This window comes from Lepus europaeus, chromosome 8, assembly GCF_033115175.1.
Source record: "Lepus europaeus isolate LE1 chromosome 8, mLepTim1.pri, whole genome shotgun sequence".
Lineage (NCBI taxonomy): Eukaryota > Metazoa > Chordata > Mammalia > Lagomorpha > Leporidae > Lepus > Lepus europaeus.
In genome coordinates this window covers 38,486,718-38,499,424 of record NC_084834.1, presented here as the reverse complement: position 1 = coordinate 38,499,424, position 12,707 = coordinate 38,486,718, and the positions used below count along the sequence as shown (strand labels likewise).

General features: G+C 48.2%; 1 pseudogene; it reads right to left on the bottom strand.

Moving 5' to 3' along the window:
• Nucleotides 1–5,694: 5,694 nt before the first annotated feature.
• Nucleotides 5,695–6,031, bottom strand: LOC133765251 (U6 snRNA-associated Sm-like protein LSm3; annotated as a pseudogene).
• Nucleotides 6,032–12,707: the final 6,676 nt, after the last annotated feature.

Genomic DNA, 12,707 nt, shown 5'->3' with positions numbered 1-12,707 from the left:
GCTGGCCATAACCAAGTCCCACAAACCTAAACCAGAGAAACGGATCACGTCCGAGTTCTGGAGGCTGGAAGCCTCGGCAGAGTTGCTGTCCTCTGAGGGCTGGGAGAGAATGCCTCGCATGTTTCTTCTGGCTTCCTAGCCTTGGGCATTCGTTGGCTCATAGATTGTATTAGAACTTTTTCCATTGCTATAATGAAGTGCCTGAGGCTGGTTACATTGTAAAGAAAAGAGGTTTATTTAGCTCATAGTTTCCGAGACTGGACATTCAAAGTGCATGGCACTGGCTCTCAAGAGGACCCCTGGCTGCCCCCCTCACGAGTGATGCAGACAGCATCGTGGTGGGAGCGCATGTAAGGACAGCTCCTGTGAGGGGCCAGGAAGCCAGAGAGCAGGGAGGGGCCAGGTTTTTCTTTGATAACCAACTCAGTCCCCCTAAGAACTACCTAATTCCTCCCAAGAGCAGTGCTCCCGTGACCCTGTCACCGCCCACTAGGCCCCATCTCCTATAGAATTCGCACCACTTCCCAAATGGCCACACAGGGGACCAGACTTCCAACACACGAACCTTTGTGACACAAGCCACATGCAAACCGTAGCACTGAGGTTCTTCTGGTCGGTTCACACTGCCTTCTCTCTGCAGGCACGCCCTGCCCACCAAGCCTTTGGGATGTGACAGTGGACCCATATGATTGGGTCACCTGGTGATACTGGAGGCATCTTAGTTTGTGTAAGTACAGTTTGTAGTGTTCACACATGATGGAATTGCCTAGTGACATGTTAAGTGACACACGACTGTGTGTTTTTCTGTCTCTGTGTCCTGATTTCCTCTTGTAAGGACACTGGTCATACCGCATTGGGTCCAATCTGATGACCTCACTTTACCTTGGTGACATCTGTAAGTACCCCATCTCCAAATAAAGTCTCATTCTGAGATGCTAGGGCCCAGGACTCCAACATGCCATTTTTTGGGGCAGAATGCAATTCAGCCTATAACATCTCCCTTCCTTTTTTCTTGGTAACAGACCCCTGGGTTTGTCTGGCCTCCACCAGTTGCCTTTACAGGTAGGTGTGGACATAGGGTACAACACTGGCCAAAGAGATGTAAGCAGATTTCTTCCAGGGCTGCATGTTCCTCTGGCTGCCTCCATCCTTTCTATCCCTGTCTGGCATAGGAGGGAGCTTAGAGTTGGCCTGGACTGGATGCCTACACATTACAAGATGACCTGAAGAATGGCGTCCCACAGCCACTACCCCAGTGGGGACTGCTTCTTTCTTTCGTTTTTTTTTTTTTTTCTTTTTAAAGATTTATTGATTTACTTGAAAGTCAGAGTTACACAGAGAGAGGAGAGGCAGAGAGAGAGAGAGAGAGAGAGAGAGAGAGAGAGACCTTCCATCCCATGGTTGACTCCCCAGTTGGCCACAATGGCCAGAGCTGCACCAATCCAAAGCCAGGAGCCAAGAGCTTCTTCCGGGTCTCCCACGTGGGTGCAGGGGCCCAAGGACTTGGGCCATCTTCTGCTGCTTCCATCTTCTACTGCTTTCCTAGGCCAGAGCAGAGAGCTGGATCAGAAGTGGAGCAGCCGGGACTAGAACCGGCACCCATAGGGGATGCCAGCACTTCTGGCCAGGGCATTAACCCACTGCGCTACAGTGCCGGCCCCAGGGCCTACTTATTTCAGGACTTTGGTGAACCCCCAGCTGAACTCAGCCCTAATAGGAAGAAACCTTTGGATGAAAGACAAAGGAGACTTGAGGACATTGGGATGAGGGCTTTTTTTTTTTTTTTTTTTTTTTTTGACAGGCAGAGTGGATAGTGAGAGAGAGAGACAGAGACAGAGAGAAAGGTCTTCCTTTACCGTTGGTTCACCCTCCAATGGCCGCTGCGGCCGGCGCATCTCGCTGATCCGAAGGCAGGAGCCAGGTGCTTCTCCTGGTCTCCCATGTGGGTGCAGGGCCCAAGCACTTGGGCCATCCTCCACTGCACTCCCTGGCCATAGCAGAGAGCTGGACTGGAAGAGGGGCAACCAGGATAGAATCCAGCACCCCGACTGGGACTAGAACCCGGTGTGCCGGCACCGGAGGCAGAGGATTAGCCTGTTGAGCCATGGCACCGGCCAGGGATGAGATTGCAGCAGCTCTGCCTAGGGACTGCCTGTGTGGGCAGAGCCGCCTCATGCTACCTGATGCACCTGCCCTCCATGGGCAAGAACTTTGTGGGAGAGCCTGAGTTAGTGCCATTCTGCCTCCCTCTCCACCTGCCCCAAGGAAAAGCTCTCTTGCAGGAAGTTGGAGAACTGAGTGTGGGAGCCATAGAGATATCATTTGCTAGGCAACGTCCTAGGAGTGGCAGAGCAACAGAAGAGAAGGGGCTTGGGCCCAGATTCCATGCAGCTGCTGTCTTGGCCTGCACTGTTGTGCAGTGTGATTTGGAGTTAATACGTCATCTGAGTTATCCTAGGAAGTGCCTCTAGCTTCAAACCAGCAGCCCACTACACAATGACAGTACACAAGTTTACTCCTGAATCTAAAACAGTGTCTGTAAAAAGTCTGACATAGAATCTGCATACGTTTGTGATCTCTTCCAGTCCATCTCAGAAGGGGCCAGCATTGTGGTGCAGTGGACTAAGCTGCCTCCCACGATGCCAGCATCCCAGATGAGTAGCAGTTCGAGTCCTGGCTGCTCCTCTTTCTATCCGGTACTCTACAAGTACTCCTGGCAAAGGAGTAGAGTATGCCCCTAGTGCTTGGGCCCCTGCCACCCACATGGGAGACCCACTGGTCCCTATCTGAGCATTTTAAAAGTTAGAATTTTCCATCCTGTAGAAAAATCTTGCAAACTGAAACTTATACCAGGCTTTGGATCCATTTATTAAAAATAGAAATGCAACACTAATTAGTTTGCAAGAACAATATTAGGAGGGGGCATCCCAGTAAATGAATTCCAGTACAACTTTCCTGTAGCTGGGGCATGGATTGGATGACTCAGGACTGGGGTTTCCTGAGTCTGGCTGACTTTTGGGTCTGCGGATCTGTGTAAGGGTGGGTTCTAGCTTTGAAGGTCATTGATGCAAGCCTCAGCATAAAATGGATTTAGAAACAGACCTTCACCCTTGCTTTTTCATGAAGTGTGAAATGAAGATTTTCAAAATAATGAAACATTTAATCCCACTACTTTTACTGAAAAATATGAGTATACTTCAAAAAGTTCATGGACAAATGATACTATGAAAAAAGTATGAGTTTCAAAATTTTTACATCAAAATGAACCGTTTGGGGTGGACATTTAGTGCTGGGGTTAAAACGCTGTTTGGGACACCTGCAACCCGTAGCAGAGTGCCTGGTTTGGGTCCCGGCTCCTCCTTGTCCAATCCAGCTTCCTGTTAATGTTCACCCTTGGAGGTAGCAAGCTTCGGGGTCCCTGTCACCATGTGGGAGACCTGGATGGATTCTTTTTTTTTTTTTTTTAAAGATTTTATTTGTTTGAGAGAGAGAGTTACAGACAATGAGAGCGTAGTTACAGATAGTTAAAGTGAGAGAGAGAGAAAGGCTTTCCTTCCACTGTTCACTCCCCAAATGGCTGCAATAGAGCTGCACCAATCCAAAGCCAGGAGCCAGGGGTCTCCCACACGGGTACAGGGGCCCAGGCACTAGGGCCATCTTCTACTGCTTTCCCAGGCCATAGCAGAGAGCTGGATTGGAAGAGCAGCAGCCAGGACTAGAACCGGTACCCATATGGGATGATGGCGCTGCAGGCGGAGGATTAACCTACTGCACCACAGTGCCGAGCCCTGGATGGGATTCTTGACTCCTGGCTTTGGCCTGTCAGACAGCAAGGAGCCAGCGTCTGACCCCTGCTTCAGTCCTCCAGCCCTGAGGCGCCCAGGCCAGGGAGGTCCAGGAAGGCTTCCTGGCCGCGCTCCACTTCCTGGTTCCTCAAAGATGGCTGCTCTTTCCCCTGCGCCCGTCAGTGGGTACAGACCTAATTCTCAGCAGCTGGAAGACATTCCTCCCACCCGACCCTTCCTGGCCCACGAGAGCACCCAGGAGCCAAGCCAGGCATTTGACGAGCGCTCTGCAGATGGAAGATCTTTCTCTGGGTCTCTCTGGTTTTTTGTCTTTCAAATAAAGTGGAAATAAATAAAAATGTTTAAATAAACTTGTCTTTTAATTCCATTTTCCACAACTTTTGTGAGTACCTCTGTATTAGAGAGCTGGATCAGAAGCAGAGTAGCCGGGACTTGAACCAGTGCCCATATGGGATGCCAGCACCACAGGCAGAGGCTTAGCTTAGTATGCATAGCACCGGCCCCTACTGTTTTAGATGAACCCATGCAAGTGCATTGGGATGCCTGCTGAACAACTATTCTTTCTGAGAAAGGTGTGTGATCTAAAGATCTTGAAGCCTGCTGACATAAATGCATGGTCACTGGTCTGTGAAGGCTGCTTCCCAGACAACAGGTGTCTTCAGCTTTGTGGGTTCGCGGCTTTATGACCTGATGTCTCTGTGCCTTTTCAATGTGCGGAACCAGGCAGAGGCAGGAGCCACTGCTTGAGAATTCACAGAGCATCTTTCTCCCTGGGGCTTTAAGAGGGGGAGGAGGAGCCAGGAGTCTCATCGGTTCTGTTTATCATAACCTGGGTCGTATACGTCAGTCTCCCTATCTTTGCAGTCAGCGTCTTATATTTGGACGCTGTTTGTTTTCTACGCAAGCAGCTTCTTCCCCAAAGTATTTGCCGTTTGAAAATCACTCATATCCTTAAGAAACACTTCTTGATTCTTTACCAACTTGGCTCCAAGGACTTTAGAAGGGAAACGATTCTTGATGTGATGGTTGAGTCAGGCTTCGTGAAAGCGAGCAATTGTGCCCAGCACAATGCCACAGCGATGTCCCTCTGAGACTGCCGGGGACGTGTGCCTCCTGAGAGTTTTGTTGCATGAAAGTGCAAACAGAGACCTTCTGCTGTGGACTTCCTGACCAAGCTTAACAAAACAGCATTTCCTAATTTTAAAAAGGCAAGGAATTGGCTGGCACCGTGGCACAATAGGCTAATCCTCCACCTGTGGTGCCGGCATCCTGGGTTCTAGTCCCGGTCAGGGCACCGGATTCTGTCCCAGTTGCCCTTCTTCCAGTCCAGCTCCCTGCTGTGGCCCAGGAAGGCAGTGGAAGATGGCCCAAGTCCATGGGCCCTGCACCCGCATGGGAGACCAGGAGGAGCACCTGGCTCCTGCCTTCGGATCAGCGCGGTGTGCAGGCCGCGGTGGCCATTGGAGGGTGAACCAACGCAAAGGAAGACCTTTCTCTCTGTCTCTCTCTCTCTCTCACTGCCCTCTCTGCCTGTCAAAAAAAAAAAAAAAAAAAAAAGGCAAGGAATTTAAAGTGCTGAATTTGTTTTCTTTTTTTTTTTTTTAAATAAAGTCAAAAAGGAAACATCAACTTTATTTTAAAGGAAAAAAATAAGAGTACATTTATACAATGGAGCAAACCAACTCCAGAAAGAGTTGTGCCTGTCTCCCACATTGACTGGAAGAGCTGAGGGAAAATAGAACTGTCGTTCAGCTTCAGAGGTTCTAAGTCGCAAATCAACTCATTTCAGGAGTGGAAGAATCCCTGGGTCATCTCTCAGTATCAAATTGTACGCAAATTTCTCCTGTGAATGTCCTGTCCCTTTAAAGAGGCAGTTGTATGAAGTCTCCTACTCCCCACACGGGGTCAGTTCTTTGTTTCCGTCACCTCTCAGTGGAGGGGCAGCCAGCACAACACTACCTGCCCAGACAAAGCGCATCAGGATGTTCCGTTTTGTTGACCTGTGTCTCTCTTCCCATGTTTCTGCACCAATTTCTGTGGCCATCACTGTTTCTTCCACATCTCCCAGCACCACATTTCAGTGCTGATCATAAGCATAATCTGCCTTGAAGCTCTCAGCACCTTCTCATTTTCACATCAATTTGTTCACCCGGGCTGAGCCTGAAGAGTCCCAGGGGCTCTTCAAAGGTGTTGGTAGTTTGTTGCTGGTCCACATCATCAGCCATGTTTCAAATCCTGCCCTGAATGCCTTTTCTTTTCCTCTTGTGTCCTGATGACAGCCAAGGTCTGGTTCTGCCAGCTGAATCTCAGCAAGACCCTTACACCATGTTACAGCTCTCTCAGACTCAGTTTCCCCACCTGCAAAGTGGGGACAATGACAGCTGCTTCCTTAAGACGCTTGTTTATTATCAGATTAGCCTGCAGTAATGTTGCAGTCATTTGGGGAAGATGGAACCAGCAGGTGGAAGATTCTCTCCCTCTCTCCTCTCTCTGGAATGCTGCCTTTCAAATAAATAAAAAATAAATCTTTAAAAAAAGCATTGCTGGCACTGCAGCTCACTTGGCTAATCCTCTGCCTGCGGCGCCGGCACACCGGGTTCTAGTCCTGGTCGGGGCGCCGGATTCTGTCCCGGTTGCTCCTCTTCCAGGCCAGCTCTCTGCTATGGCCCAGGAGGGCAGTGGAGGATGGCCCAGGTGCTTGGGCCCTGCACCCCATGGGAGGCCAGGAGAAGCACCTGGCTCCTGGCTTCGGATCGGTGCAGCGCTCCGGCCGCAGAAGCCATTTGAGGGGTGAACCAACAGAAGGAAGACCTTTCTCTGTCTCTCTCTCACTAACTCTGCCTGTCAAGAAAATAAAAGCATCACTGATGCTTCTTCTCCTTTTGAAATAAATACATAAATAAATAAATAAACATAAAAACTTATCTTGAAATGTAATCCCCGCTCACGGGGGCTCAGCCTTCAAGGTAGATTAATCCACTCCTGGATCAACAGATAAGTAGGTTAATGAGCCGTCTCAGGGGTGGCTCTGCTGTAAGAGCAAGCCCTCCATGGTTCCCGTGTTCCAAGAAGGCCTGCAGAGGTACCAGCGCCATGATCTTGGACTTGCCAACTTCCAGAACTGTGAGCCAAGTAGAACTCTATGCCTTATGAAGGCCCCAAGCTTCGGGCTTCAGTTCTAGCAACAGAAAACGGCTAAGAGAACAACTCAGCAGAAACAAAGGAAAAGGCTGCGGGGCCTTCCCAGTGTGGGTTTGCTCCGATCACATCCTGTTGCCTAGGGACCTGCTGTTTCCGTCCCAGATGACACGGTCCCATTTCACGGGCAGGAAGCCAGTGTCTCCTGGAAGTCGCTTTTCCTCGCACCTGTCTTCCTCTCAGAGCCTCCAGACTTCTCACGTCCCCCAGGTTTTTGAACCTGCTGTCCAGGTTTCGGACTCAGGAGCACTGCAACTGTCTTAAGCGGGAAGTGGCTCTGGGCTTCAGTCAGTTTCTATACTGAACGTGTTGCTGGGCTCTTTATTCTAGTCTAGCTCCCGCCCTCAGCAAGGTCTTTCTGTCTGTTAAGAAGGCTTTGTATTGGGGCTGGCGCTGTGGCACGGTGGGTTAATGCCCTGGCCTGAAGCACCAGCATCCCACATGGGTTCCGGTTCGAGACCCAGCTGCTCCTCTTCTGATCCAGCTCTCTGCTGTGGCCTGGGAATGCAGTGGAAGATGGCCCACGTCCTTGGGCCCCTGTACCCATGTGGGAGACCCAGAAGAAGCTCCTGGCTTCTGGCTTTGGATCAGCACAGCTTTGGCTGTTGAGCCTTCAAATGACCCCATGAATCATTTTGAAACATGGGAAAAAAAACTGGCTCTAAAATATGAAAACAAAATCAATAAAGTAAGCATTTAATGAAATATCTACAAATTTAAAAAGCATGTTGACATTAATGAGTAAAATATTAATATTCATAAACATAGTAATTACATTTGAAAACCATTAGTGGTGGGCTAGATTATTTCCCTCCAAAGGATTCTTGCTGAGAAACCATAACTGACTACAAATTAAGGAGTTTACTTGTAGATAAATCATTTCAGAGGCAAAATTATTTTGCAAAATATTTTGAGAAGGGGGCAGGCATTGTAGCACAGCAGAGGAGACACTGCTTGGCTGCATTCCACACTGGAGAATCCATTCCACTTCCAATCCAGCTTCCTGCTAATGGGCCCCCTGGGAGGTGGCAGGTCATAGCCTAAGTACTTGGGTCCCTGCCACCCAAGTGGGAGACCCAGATGGAGTTCCGGTTTCCTGGCTTTGACATGGCCCAGTCTCAGTTGTTAGCATTTGGGCAGAGAATCAGTGGATGGAAGATCTCTCTGACTCTATCTGTCTCCCTGCCTTACAAATAAATAAATAAAACTTCGAAACCTGCACTGTGGCATAGCAGGTAAAGCTGCTACCTTCAGTACTAGCATCCCATTTAGGTGCTGGTTTGAGTCCTGGCTGTTCCACTTCTGATCCAGCTCACTACTATGGCCTGGGAAAGCAGTAGAAGATGGCCCAAGTCCTTGGGCCCCTGCACCCATGTGGGAGACCCTGAAGAGCCTCCTGGCTTCGGTTTGGCCCAGGTCTGGTCGTTGCAGCCATTTGAGGAGTGAACGAGTACATGGAAGGTCTCTCTTTCTCTGCCTCTTAAATAAATAAATATTTAAAAAAGTAAATAAAGCGTCTAAAAATTTGCTTACTCACTCATTTCCATCTAATTGAAAGGCAGAACAACAGAGAGAGTGAGAGCGAGAGCGAGAGCGAGAGAGAGAGAGAGAGAGCAATCTTCTATCCATTGATTTTCTTGCCAAATGTCCATAACGGCCAGGGTTGGACCAAGAGCCGAAACCAGGAGCCTGGAACTCCATATGGGTCTCCCAGTTAGGTGGCAGGGGCCCAAACACTGGGAGCAATATCTGATTGTCCCAGCACCATGTTTTAAGCAGCCCAATCTTTCCCTGTTGATCTTTAGTAACTAGCACTCTATCACCAGTAAAGGCCCCATATATGCATGGGTGTTTCTGGGCTCTTTAGTGCCACTGTTCTGTCCATTTATTTCTGGGCCAATATACACATCTTTAACTTTAGAGATAGAAAGATCTTTTACTTGCTGGTTCATTCCTCAAGTGCCTACAAAAACTGGGACTGTGCCAGGCTGAGGTCAGGAGCCAGGGGCTCCCATGTGTGGCGGGAATACAAGTACTTTAGCCATCACTTGCTGCCTTCCAGAGTATGCAACAGCAGGAAGCTGTAATTGGAACCAGAGCCAGGCACTCCCATATGTGTGTCCCAAGTGTCCCAGGTGTCCCAAGTGGTGTCTAAATGGTTGTGCCATGGGCCTGACCCATCTTCAGACCTTTATATCATGATATTTGCAAAGGTGAGGCCCTCATCATACTCTATCCACAGTCTTCATAATTCATGAGCCTTTGTTCTTCTATCTAAATTTTAGATTTGACTTGCCAACTTCTATGAAAAATCCCATTAGAATTTTTGTTGAAATACTTTTAATTTATCAGTCAACTTAGAGGAATTGATATCACTTTTTTAAAAAAGATTTATTTATTTATTTGAAAGAGTTACAGAGAGAGAGAGAGGGAGAGACACAGAGAGATCTTTCATCTGCTGGTTCACCCCCCAAATGGCCTCAATGGCTGGGGCTGGGCCAGGCCAAAGCCAGGAGCCTGGAACTCCCTTGAGGTCTTCCACATGGGTACATGGGCCCAAATACTTGGACCATTTTCTGTTGCTTTCCCAGGTACATTAGCAGGGAAGTGGATCAGAAGTGGAGCAGGCGCTGGCCCTGTAGTTAAGCATCTGCCTTTGGCACTGGCATCCCACATAGGTGCCGGTTCAAGTTCTGGCTGCTCCACTTCCAATCCAGCTCTCTGCTATGGCCTGGGAAAGCAGTAGAAGATGGCCCAAGTGTTTGGGCCCCTGCATCCTCGTGGGAGACCTGGAAGAAGCTCCTGGCTCCTGGTTTTGGATCGGCCCAGCTCTGGCTGTTACAGCCATTTGGGGAGTGAACCAGCAGATGATGGAAGACCTCTCTCTGTCTTTCTGAAACTCTGCCTCTCAAAAAAAAAAAAAAAAAAATCTAAAAATAAAAAAAAGCAGTACAAAATATCAACAGAGCGAAAGTTTGGTTAAACAAACAAACAAAAGAAGTGGAACAGCCAGGACCTGAACTAGTGCTCATATGGATTGCTGGCACTGCAGGCAGTAGCTTAACCCACTGTGCTGCAATGCCAGCCCCCAAGGAATTGTTATCTTAACATATTGATTCTTCCTGCCCAAAAATATGGTTAATGTTTCTAATAATTTAGTTTTATTATTTTTTGCTTGAAGAACTGGATTTATTTATTTTTAGGAATTTCATTTTTCCTGCTCTTTAAAGATATATTTCAACATTTCCATTTTCTTTTTTATTTATTTATTTAAATTTATTTATTTTGACAGGCAGAGTGGACAGTGAGAGAGAGAGAGGTCTTCCCTTGCCATTGGTTCACCCTCCAATGGCCGCCGCGGATGGCAAATCGCGCTGATCCGAAGCCAGGAGCCAGGTGTTTCTCCTGGTCTCCCATGCGGGTGCAGGGCCCAAGGACTTGGGCCGTCCTCCACTGCCTTCCCGGGCCATAGCAGAGAGCTGGCCTGGAAGAGGGGCAACCGGGATAGAATCCGGCGCCCCAACCGGGACTAGAACCCGGTGTGCCGGCGCCGCAAGGTGGAGGATTAGCCTGTTAAGCCACGGCGCCGGCCAGAATCCCTACAATTTTTTTTTAAACTTTATGTTATTGCACTGGGCAAGATAACCAAGCTAATATTTTTTTTAGGATTTATTTATTGATTTATATGAAAGGCAGAGGGACAGAGAGAGAAGGAGAGAGAGAAAGAGCAAGCTTCCATCTGCAGGTGCACTTCCCAAATGGCTGCAATAGTCAGGGCTGGGCCACACAGAACTCAGGAACTGGGAACTCCACTGCATTCTCCCGCATGAGTGCAGGGGCCTAAGTACTTGCATCATCATCTGCTGCCTTCTCAGGTGTATTAACAGGAAGTTGGAATGGAAGCGGAGTAGCCAGGACTTGAACTGGTACTCTGATAAGGGATGCGATACATCACATATGGGTGCTTCTGCACGACAGCACCAGTCCCCAACCGACAGTACAGATGACAGCTCACATCCTTGTCTTGTTCTTGTTCTAAGACACCATGTCTTGTTCTTGTTTCACCACTAAATATGATATCTGCTATAGATTTGTCTTAAATGCTATTTTTTCCTTTTTCTTATCAACTCTCTCCAAACTCACTGAGCTCATTTAGAAATTATAGCTATTACTTGCCCCTTACCGGGCCAGGTGTTTTATGTATTATCATATTAATCTTCACAATAACCCTCATGGGGTACATTTATTGTTTCTTTAGAGAAGTGAAATAGCTTTTCCACAGTAATGTTGCTGGCTGGAATGAAGGGAGGATGTAAACGCAGTGCTGGACCTGCCTGACTTTGCAGCCCCTGCTCTTTCCAGAGATCTTTGCCTCCTTTTCCCCTTGAGTAGCAGTTTATCCCATACAAGGAATGGATGGAGGGGACAGAGCAGCCAAAGACGGGGTGGAGGGGGAGTGCGGAGAGAGGATGGGAGAGAAACAGGAAGTGTGGAGAGCGTGAACTGCCCCACCCCAGCACGTTACATGGAATTTTATAAGGAGCAGGCATTCGCCTTACAGGCATCCGCTTCTGCTCCAAATGTCTTTCCCCAAGACTTCCTGGGCTATCTATAGCTTGGGAATCCCACCAGCTGTTGACTGCCGATGGTGACACAGCACTTTCCACTACTTTCTGCTCTCATCCAGTCACAAGTGCGCCTCTGCCTTTTTTCCCCACCAGCTTGGCTCCCCTGATTGCCTCTTCCTGGAAGTGACCCACCCTTCCCGCGCGTCCTGTGCCAACACTTGCTCTTCTGTTGCACCACACACTCCTATTCAGCCTTGCGTTTCCTTTGAAGAAGAGTCATCAATAGAAGATGGAGATTCATTCAGTGCAAGAAGACTTACTCATTTATTCAATGCAAATATGTATATTTATTTTTAAAGATTTATTATTTGAAATGCAGAATTACAGAGAGGGAGAGACATGAAAAAAGAGAGAGAGGTATCTTCCATCCGCTGGTTCACTCCCCAGTGGCAACAATGGCCAGGACTGGGCCAGGCCAAAGCCAGGAGCCTGGAACTCCTCTTGGCTCTCCCAAGTGGGTGCAGGAACCCAAGCACTTGGGCCATCTTCTGCTGCTTGCCCATACATTAGCAGGGAGCTGGATCAGAAGTGAAGCAGCCGGAACTCAACTGGCAGTGACATCTTGACAGCAGGGACTTGATTTTAGAGCACCCAAGACTCTATCTTGAGAGAACACCCCCCATCATGAGACTATGGCCTGAAACTAACTCTGGTCTAAACCTAAGACAATAACAGTACACTACATCCTGCTTGGCAAAACACAGAAACTCCCTTGTGTGATCACTCAAGCTTAAAACAGATAGGCTTCACCTGGATTAATGTTAAGATTGTAATTTGTCTATGTCCCACTTATGATTTAGGTCAGTACCTGGACTAATGTCAAGACTGTACTTGTATTGTCAAGATTGTAATTGATATTAGTTTTGCATATGCTTTAGGTCAGCTTGACCCTAGTAACCATGAATTCCCCCTGTCCCTAGCAACCAGGTGTTTCCCCCTCCCCTCCTTGTGGTTTTTGCCTTTATAAGCCCTGTTGCTTTGAACTTCAGGGTAGAGAGTTCTTTAGGGTATGAGCCCACTCCCCACTGCAAGCAATAAAGGACTATCAATTATTTTTTTAGATTTTTTTTTTTTA